At 47.8% G+C, this 8,573-nt stretch overlaps 1 long non-coding RNA gene across 1 annotated transcript; it reads left to right on the top strand.

Annotated features, from left to right (window-relative positions):
* The first annotated feature begins 453 nt into the window (after positions 1 to 453).
* Positions 454 to 7,645, top strand: LOC121144338. The gene is made up of 2 exons (XR_005881678.1): positions 454 to 914; positions 7,030 to 7,645. It is a non-coding gene; the product is annotated as an uncharacterized LOC121144338 (long non-coding RNA).
* Positions 7,646 to 8,573: the final 928 nt, after the last annotated feature.

Here is an 8,573-nt window from a genome sequence, read left to right as displayed (position 1 = left end):
GTCTCATCCTACCCCAAGAAATTCGTGATGGACACATGCTAAGAGTCACTTCTAACCCTGAGGGGCTTTTAAAGGCCAGTTTTTATTATTTTTAAATTATGTGTATGGGGAGGTGTGTACTTGTGAGAGCACATGCCCGTAGAGGCCTGCAGCATTGGATTCCTGTAGAACTGGAGGTACAGGTGACGGGAGCAGCTAGCCCTGAGCAGTAGGAACTGACCTTAGGGTCTCTGTGAAAGCTATACATGCTGCTAACTGCTGAGTCATCTCCTTAGACCCCCTGAAGTATGTGTTTGTTAGTTTGTTACTGAAAGATGTTAAATGTCTCACATTCAAGAAAGAGAGACTGCCAACAAGATTTGGAAGCCTGGAGCTCTTCAGTATTTGCAATTGGAGCATTCAGGCTGCACCCTGGGCAAATGAAGGTTCTCTGCTGAGCACGTCTGGGAAGCTCAACATGTGATACCATGCCAACCTCCCCAAGAATGTGGCTGAGTTTCAAATGCTCTTGGGGAGAGACAGTTGTGTTTGGGGTGTGTCTATTTAATCTCAAGAAATGCTAGAGCTGGTTACCGGTCAGCAGCTCTGATTTTGTGTGCCGGGTGTTTACCAAAGGAAACATTTCATACGTCCAGGTAGAGAGAAGAAACCACAGACTTCTGTGCCAGCAACGCTGGGAATGTGGGCATGGTTGACAAGTTCTGGAGACTAACACTTGTCAGGGCTTCCCACAACTCCACTGCTTTCTTAAAAAGAAACCAACCTTGCGAAGTTCATGCCCACTGGAAAGTATGTAACTTCTCCTTTTCTTAAGGCTCCACCTAAGTTGGTGCCTATAGCCGTGCTGTAACCATTTCCTGACAGACTCCAGTTCCGTTCACAGTGACTAGTCTTCTCCACAGTGCAGTTGGAAGGTAAGGTCGCCGAAGAGAACTTCCCAGGCTGCTTCAGGCAGCACCAAAGGCCAGAGTCCCCCCTGCCATTGCCCCTGCAGTTCCACACAGTCAAGTCTGAAAACTGTGGCAGATTATTTACATCCCTTCTAGCTTACAGAGGCCCCCAGTGATCTCTGTTTTCCCTGGACATCCCTTCTCACCTGGAGAGGCCCCCAGTGACCTCCATCTTCCCTGGAGTTCTTATTCTTGAAGGACCGATTTGCATTGTGGTTGTAACTATCACATTTATCTTTTCTATGAATTTCTTGTGTTTCCTAAAGCTTTACTTCTTGAACTTTTGCTGTTGTTGTTGTGTGATTTGAGGCAGGGGCACTTGCCATGGCACATGCCCACAGTTCAGAGAACAACATGGTAGAATCCGTTTTCTCCTTCTCTAATCCTAGGTGAGAGGAGATGGGAGGGGAATGAGGGGCAAAAGGAAGGGTAAGAGGAGAGAAGGGATAAATAACAAAAGCTGGACCGAGACAGGAAGGTTGTGAGTTAGGTGCCATGCTGGGCTACAGTGACCTGGGGAGGGAGGGAGGGAGGGATGGAGGGAGGGAGGGAAGGAAAGAGAAGCATCTCCCCGACACTGGGCATCACACGGTTTCCAGAGACTGCAATGCTCTCTCCAGACATGACCCAGGGGTCCCTGGCCTGTGGCCTGTGGCAGCAAGCTGAGAGGGAGGTGGGGCAGTGGGCCTGAGCACACAGGATAAACGTCACTGAGGGCCCCTCTCACACACCCTCTTTCGTCAAGAGACAGGTCCTCAGGGGCGCTTTTTCTCTCGGGCCCAGCCTGGCCCATCAGCTGAAGGAGTCCCTGTCTCCTGGCTCCCTGACCCTCACAACTCCTCTGCAGCCCCTTGTGCTGATGCCTGGCCCCCAACAAAGGGCATCTTTTGGGGTCCCACTGAAACAAAGCCCGGCTCTTCAGTGGGACTAGGTTGCTTGGCGCGTTCCAGTCTCCTGTCTCGACTCTTGCTCCATCTCTCCTGGCTTCCTTCCGTTGCCCTCCATTGCCCACGGCTTCCTTCCGTTGCCAGTGGTTGGTGCTCCTCCTTCGAGCTGGCCCATCTTGTCCTGATACACACCTGTAGGCAGCTCCCCCAGCAATACCCAGCTGTCCCTCTAGACATGGTGCTCATCCTCCCTGCCCCAAGACTCTTTGTTGGTCATATTCATATTCCCCATTTTCAGAGAACAATGACTCTGTCACACTGCCTTCTTGTTTTTCCTCTCTGCCTAAAGCAGGCAATGTCTGTCCCACCAGGGGCAATTCGATTCTCCTGGGTGACTGGCTGAGGTGCTCTAGGGGGTCTTGTGGTGTCATCAGAGTGTCAGAGACATCTCTACCTCTCCTGTCCATATCAGCTGAGATGGCAGCTGTCCCAGAAAGGGATTTCTGGCAGATCCATGCTCTCCCTGCTCCCTCGGACTTTCCCATGCAAAGCTAAAAATAGCAACCTGTTTCTGTTCTTAAACTAAAGTGCAGAAGCAGCCTCCCCAGGGCCTTCCTGCTCATTGTGCAGCTCATACCCTGGGAGGCAACAGAAACAGCATGAAGGAACAGGAAGGTTTGCGATGGACCCATGTCAACGCAAGAGTAGAAGTGGGAATTCTCAGATAATCTGGCAACCAGTTGGGGCTTTCCAAAAGACTCCCAATGAGCGTGCCTTCGCAAAGTCAGCTGAAAGGAAGAGTTCCTCACGTGGGCAACTACAGTCCCTAGGAGGAATCCTCAAACTCTAGAGGTGTGGGTCCACTTGAAAGTCACACTTGGAAGCTCTTGGCCTGTGCTAAAGAGCTTTGATGTATGCAGCCTCGTGGTAAGGGGCACAGTGTGCATTTGTTCCTACCTGTCATTTCTTCCTTTTTCTTCCCTGTGAAATCCTCCTGGAAATTCTGTCTGCATGGACCATTTGTATTTCGTTAGGCATGACTTTAGTGTCTATCTGCTATGCTCTTTTAAAAGTGGATATGTGAGTATGTATGCATCTGTGCATGTGCATGTGCGTGTGCGTGTGTGTGTGTGTGTGTGTGTGTGTGTGTGAGAGAGAGAGAGAGAGAGAGAGAGAGAGAGAGAGAGAGAGAGAGAATGTGTGTGCATGTCCTCCCTTGGGAGCATAGTGGTCACTGCAGTGTAGGGAAAACACATGTTTGAGTCAGAGGGACTCAGCTCCTCACTCTGGAAGGGACTCTGGCTATGTGATACAGCTCCCTGTGATAGTAAAAAGAAATGGTGTCTTCCCAGATTTGTCTAAGGAGACAATTCTTGTCTATTCAGCCAGGAAAAAACTTACAAAAAATTAGAGAAAGCTTCAGAAATACATGTTTAAGGATTCTTGGGAAAAAGCAAGTAAGCCCAGATCATGTGATCAGGTAAGCATGTGGGTTGAATAAAGCTATAGATGAGAGACAGAAATATATATATATATATATATGAATAGATGATGGGTAGGTGGATGAATTGATAAAAAGAAAGATGATAGATAGGTAGATGATAAATAGATGATAGATAGATAGATAGATAGATAGATAGATAGATAGATAGATAGACAGATTCTGATCAATACCCACATGCATGCATACACAGACACTGTTTAAAGCAGAAAATTAAAGAAGACCCCCAGCTTGATGGGGCTGGAGGAGCCAGCCATCAAGGAACAGTTCCTGAAATGACCCATGAGAATCTCCAGTCAGTCATCGAGAAGTCACATGATAGTACAAAGGCCCTCACCAACATGTAAGGGGCATCTCATCACAGCACAGATTTGCAGGCTTGAGGCTAAAATGCCACGTGTCTGAACACCCAGCCTTTAGCTGGTGCCACTGACTTGGGAGGCTGTAGGAACCTCAGGATGTAGGATATAGCAGGAGGAAAGAGGTGACTGAGGATGGCCCTTGGGAGCACACAGTTCCTGACTCTTCCTGTCTTGGGCTCTGCCACAGGCTCCCATCGTCTCCACTGGAAATCATGAGGCAAAATAAACCTTTCTCCTCTGTCAAGCGTTTTGTCACAATGATGAGAACGGTAACTAATGTAGGCAGAAAGCCAGATGAGGCTGCTGCAGTTCCTAAAGAGCTCCCAAGGGAGGGAGAAGTCCCCAGGCATAGCTGAACATTTTTCTCTGTCCCACTGGTCCCCCTGGACTGGTTTCTCTCCTGCTGGCCGGTCCCTGCAGTCACTTATGAAATAATCACTCAGAGGATAATATTAAATTTAATTCTTAGGCCAATGGTTCAGGATTATTACTGGCTAGCTCTCTCTTATAAATTAATCCATTCTTAATAATCTGTGTATCGCCACGTGGCTGTGGCTTACTGGTGATGCTCTGGCATCTTACCCCTTCAATGGCTACAGTGGTATCTCCCTGACTCTGCCTTCTTTCTTCCTTTATCTCTGGATTTCCCACTTGGTTCTATTCTGCCCTATCATAGGCCAAAACAGCTTTATTCATCAACCAATAAAAACAACATATATTTGCGGCATACAGAAGGACATCACACATCACCCAAGGCTGTGAAGAAGTCCTGTACATGGGTTCAAATAAGGAAACTGGCATCTATACCTTGCTTGTATGTGTCCATATATGCAATCTCCCTTCAGAAAGCTCTGTTTGACAATGCTAACTGATCTCAAGTGTGGCATGGCCTCCCCAGCTTTCTGCTCACCAGCTCCTATGACTCTTGATGATATCAGCTCATACTGTTGAGCCACAGTTGTGGAATACTCTGTGTTGGTCAGTCTGCCTCCTAAGCCCCACGGAGGCCCTGAGAGTACATTTAAGGGCCTTGGGCTGCAGATACCTGTCTAAATTAGCTGGGTGGACCTAATCTAATTGCATATGACCTTACAAAAACCGCTTAGTGTGGTGGTTTACACTTCTAACTAATACTCTAGGAAGATAAAGGCCAGTCTGGCTACATTTTATAGATCTTTTTTCAAAACACACAGAAAACAACAAGGCACCACCAACAAAGAAAACCTAGAACTGTTTCTGTCTGTCTTCAACAAGCCACATGTCGTAACAGACAGTCAGAGAAATCCACCTGTGCTGATGTTGAAGATGGGGTGGGGGAGCTCTGAGCCAAAGAAAGTAAGAAGCTTCTAGAAGCTGAAAAAGCCTAGAGAAATGGATTTTCCCCCAACCACCCCAGCCTTGCCCATATCTTGAGTCTAGAGGAAAGCTGTGGCCACTTCAACTCTATAGAGCCCTGGGATTCCCAGCTTGAAGATAGAAACCCTGCTTAAACAAATAAACTAACAAACCTCTATCTGGGGTTTTAGAAATCTTAAAACATTTCATTAACAACTTAAGTCAGTTTGGAGCTATCAATTTGGAAAAATCCAGGAAATACACTAATCCCCAAATGGACTTTCCCAGAGGAAAACTAATGCTGAAAACACTTATATTACTGAATTATAAAAGATAAAAACAATTTGCATAAGGCAAGAAGTTGGAGAAAAGGACAATAGCAGTAAAGTTTATGGTAACTTTTAAAAAATTCATGTTTTTAAATGAGCCAACTAAAATACTTTACTTAACATATACGAGTGTTTTACTGCAAATGTGTCTGTGTACCTGGTGCCCAGGGAGGCCAGAAGAGGGCACTGGATCCTCCAGACCTGGAGTTACAGCTGGTTGTGAGCAGCCATGTGGGTGCTGGGAATCAAATCCAGAAGAGAAGTCAGGAAGGCAGCTGCCAAGCCTTTCCTCTCACTCACATAAGCTGTGCTTGAGGAGGACGAGGAGTCCCATGCAGGTCTGGATTATAGATGGGTTGGAGTGCATGTGTGCCGAGTTCTCTGTCACTCATTTGCTCTCTTCCTTGCTTTGAATGGTTCCACTTGCACACAACAGACAGGCGGGGAACCACACACCTGTCATGGGAAGTTGGAGAAGATAACAGGGTATGATATCTTCAAGACAGCTGACTGGCCCTCCAGAACGTCTCACCTCTGGGATGGAGGTGCTCAGGGATCTAGCACAACTGTAATGGGTGTGACCTCTGGCCGTCTCTTTGAGGGTTTTGTTTTAATGTATATAGGTGTTTTGTCTGTATCTCATCTTGCACCAAAAGCCGGCCATCTCCTTATGGACAGCAACAGCCTCTTTCTCTTCTGTTCACTCACTGTCACTGATGACTCTGTGGGGTGTGTGGCTACAGGATGACCCTGTACTCAGGAAAAAGCACCCTGGTATCATCTATGTCCCTGAGCCCTTGGCCCTTTTACAACCCATGTCAGCAGTCAGCACTGAGCTCTCTGGGGACAGGCCATGGGTACATGGGTAGGCACACCTATATAACATGGGAATATGGGCAGTGCATTGTGCATGGGGATTGTCACGGTGCACTTTTGAAAGACAGAAAGAAAAAGATGTCTGTACCATGTGAGTGTCTGGTGCCTGTGGTGGCCAGAAGGAACATCAGATGCCCTGGAAATTCAGTTGCAGACAATTGTAAGCCTCCATGCCTCCATGTGTATGCTAGGAATTGAACCTGTGTCCTCTGGAAGTTCAGCCCAGTGTTCTTAACTCCAGTCATCTCTCCAGGCATTCTCTGGCTTTGGTGGGGATGATACCTGGGCCCATGCTGGAAATGACACTATAGGTTGAAAATGAGAGTGTTCCTGTTTCTTGCAAAGATGGCCTTCCACAAGGTTGCATAGTAGTAGGTACTCCCTCAAGTAGGAATGTGCTAGGCACCTCTAGTGACAAACATCTTATGCCCGTAGGGCCTGGGTCCTGCCACCTCTGAGAAAGGCATGAGTGGGGAGCTGTAACATCTGACTCTCCCTCTGTAATGACCTCCAGGATCCCCCACCTGAGAGCAGGTGGCATTTGGGCCTGGGGCTGGAAGGAAACACTCTTCCCCTAGAAGAACACATTGACTTTCTACCTCCTCGTCAACAAGACATGATAAGGACTCTTAGTTCACTCGGGCACTGCTTTCTGAGGGTGGGGATGCTTACCATAGAAACCATGTCCATTCATTGCCTCCTTACTTACCCGAAGCTCTGAGAATGTCCCTGAGCCCTCTGCAGTGCAGGCTCAGCCACCACCACCTTACCATTTCTTTTCTCTCCTAGGTCCCCATTGGCAGTGGAGCTAAACCTCACTGGGGTGAGAGTCTGTGCCTCCAGTGCTGCTGACTTTCCCGTGTTTCTGACTTCCAGTAAGTACCACCACGTCCATCATCCAGACTAAGGCTTACCAAACGCGACATCATCCAAGTCCTCTGCTTCTTGGTGACGTCACCAGATCCATCACTTGACTTCAAGAGAAAGTTGAATTAAGTGAAAACAGAGCAGAGCAGCTCAGAGAGAGGCTGAAATGAGTCCTGGGAGCCCAGGCTTTCCCACAGGGCTCTGGGCCGAATGAAGACACCCCCACCAGGCCATCAGCATCCGAGTGTCATCCCTGCTCGGCTCTGTAGTTTAAATGGAGAGAGGCTCCAGGAAGGCCCATACTCCCTAAGCCACAAGTAACTCCCCCATGGAAGTGGCCTAATGTCCACTGTCCCTCATTTGGGGCAGTATATATTTGATTGTGCTCCTTTCCTGCTGTTCTTTCTCTTTGTCTGGTTTGAAAATGCCACACACAGTCCTGGATTCTGGGCATTTTTAGCATGATCATTTTTCAAGTGCATAAGACGTGTTCTTGCTGAAGCTCATTTCTCCATGCCTAGTAAAGCATTTTATCGTCTACGTTTTAAGTTTAACATCTCATCGTCTATCCTTTCTTCAGTGGACTCTGGTGTTGATCTCTAAGTATCTAAAACATAAAGGACCAAGGTTCCATTGCATGTTCAAAGGACTTGTCTCCCGTGATCCTCAGATCCTACTGGTCTCTGGGAAGCAAGAACCAAAACTGCTGTCAGCACACAGCTCACCATTTCACATGGATTCCATGTCTGCACACAGCTCACTGTTTCACATGGATTCCATGTCTGCACACAGCTCACTGTTTCACACGGATTCTATGTCTGCACACAGCTCACTATTTCACACGGATTCTATGTCTGCACACAGCTCACTATTTCACACGGATGCCGTGTCTGCACAAAATTCCACTGTTTCACTGCGTGTGCTTTGTGCAGTCCCCCTCACTGGTGGCTGTGCATCCTTTTGGAGGATGACTGCCTTCTAAAATAGGTCGTGACAACCTTCCAAACGCACCAGCTTTCATCTCTCAGCCAGAAGACTTCAGCTCGCCTCTTACGACATTTTTACCTTCTAGGCCCAGGCCAAAATGGTCCCACTGCTCCCTAAGCACGTCTCCCTCCTGGAGTATCACTCCCCATCTCCTTTCTTCCCTTGGCTTAGCACTATCACCTCCTCCTTCCAACACTTAGGCTTCACCATCCGAGCAATATTTTAGCTCAACTGAGAGCAGTTCTGCAGCTGACAGAGTCTTTGAAGTGTGCTGGCTTAGGAGAGCTAGTAGTTGGCTAGGGAAACAGCTCCCTGGAATGACTTAGAATGATCCTTTCCTCTTGTTTCCTTCTCTGTTTTTCCTCACAGATGTCAGGGACCCAGAGGGAAAGTGCTGTGGGTCACTCAGTGATGCCTGTCTCTTCCTCTTTTTTCTCCTATCATAGCGTCTCTTTCTCTCCACCATTCTCCATACCCAG

This window comes from Mesocricetus auratus, unplaced genomic scaffold (assembly GCF_017639785.1).
Source record: "Mesocricetus auratus isolate SY011 unplaced genomic scaffold, BCM_Maur_2.0 Super-Scaffold_100015, whole genome shotgun sequence".
Classification (NCBI taxonomy): domain Eukaryota; kingdom Metazoa; phylum Chordata; class Mammalia; order Rodentia; family Cricetidae; genus Mesocricetus; species Mesocricetus auratus.
Note: the sequence above shows the minus strand (reverse complement) of the source record. Positions and strands in the feature narration are given on the sequence as shown.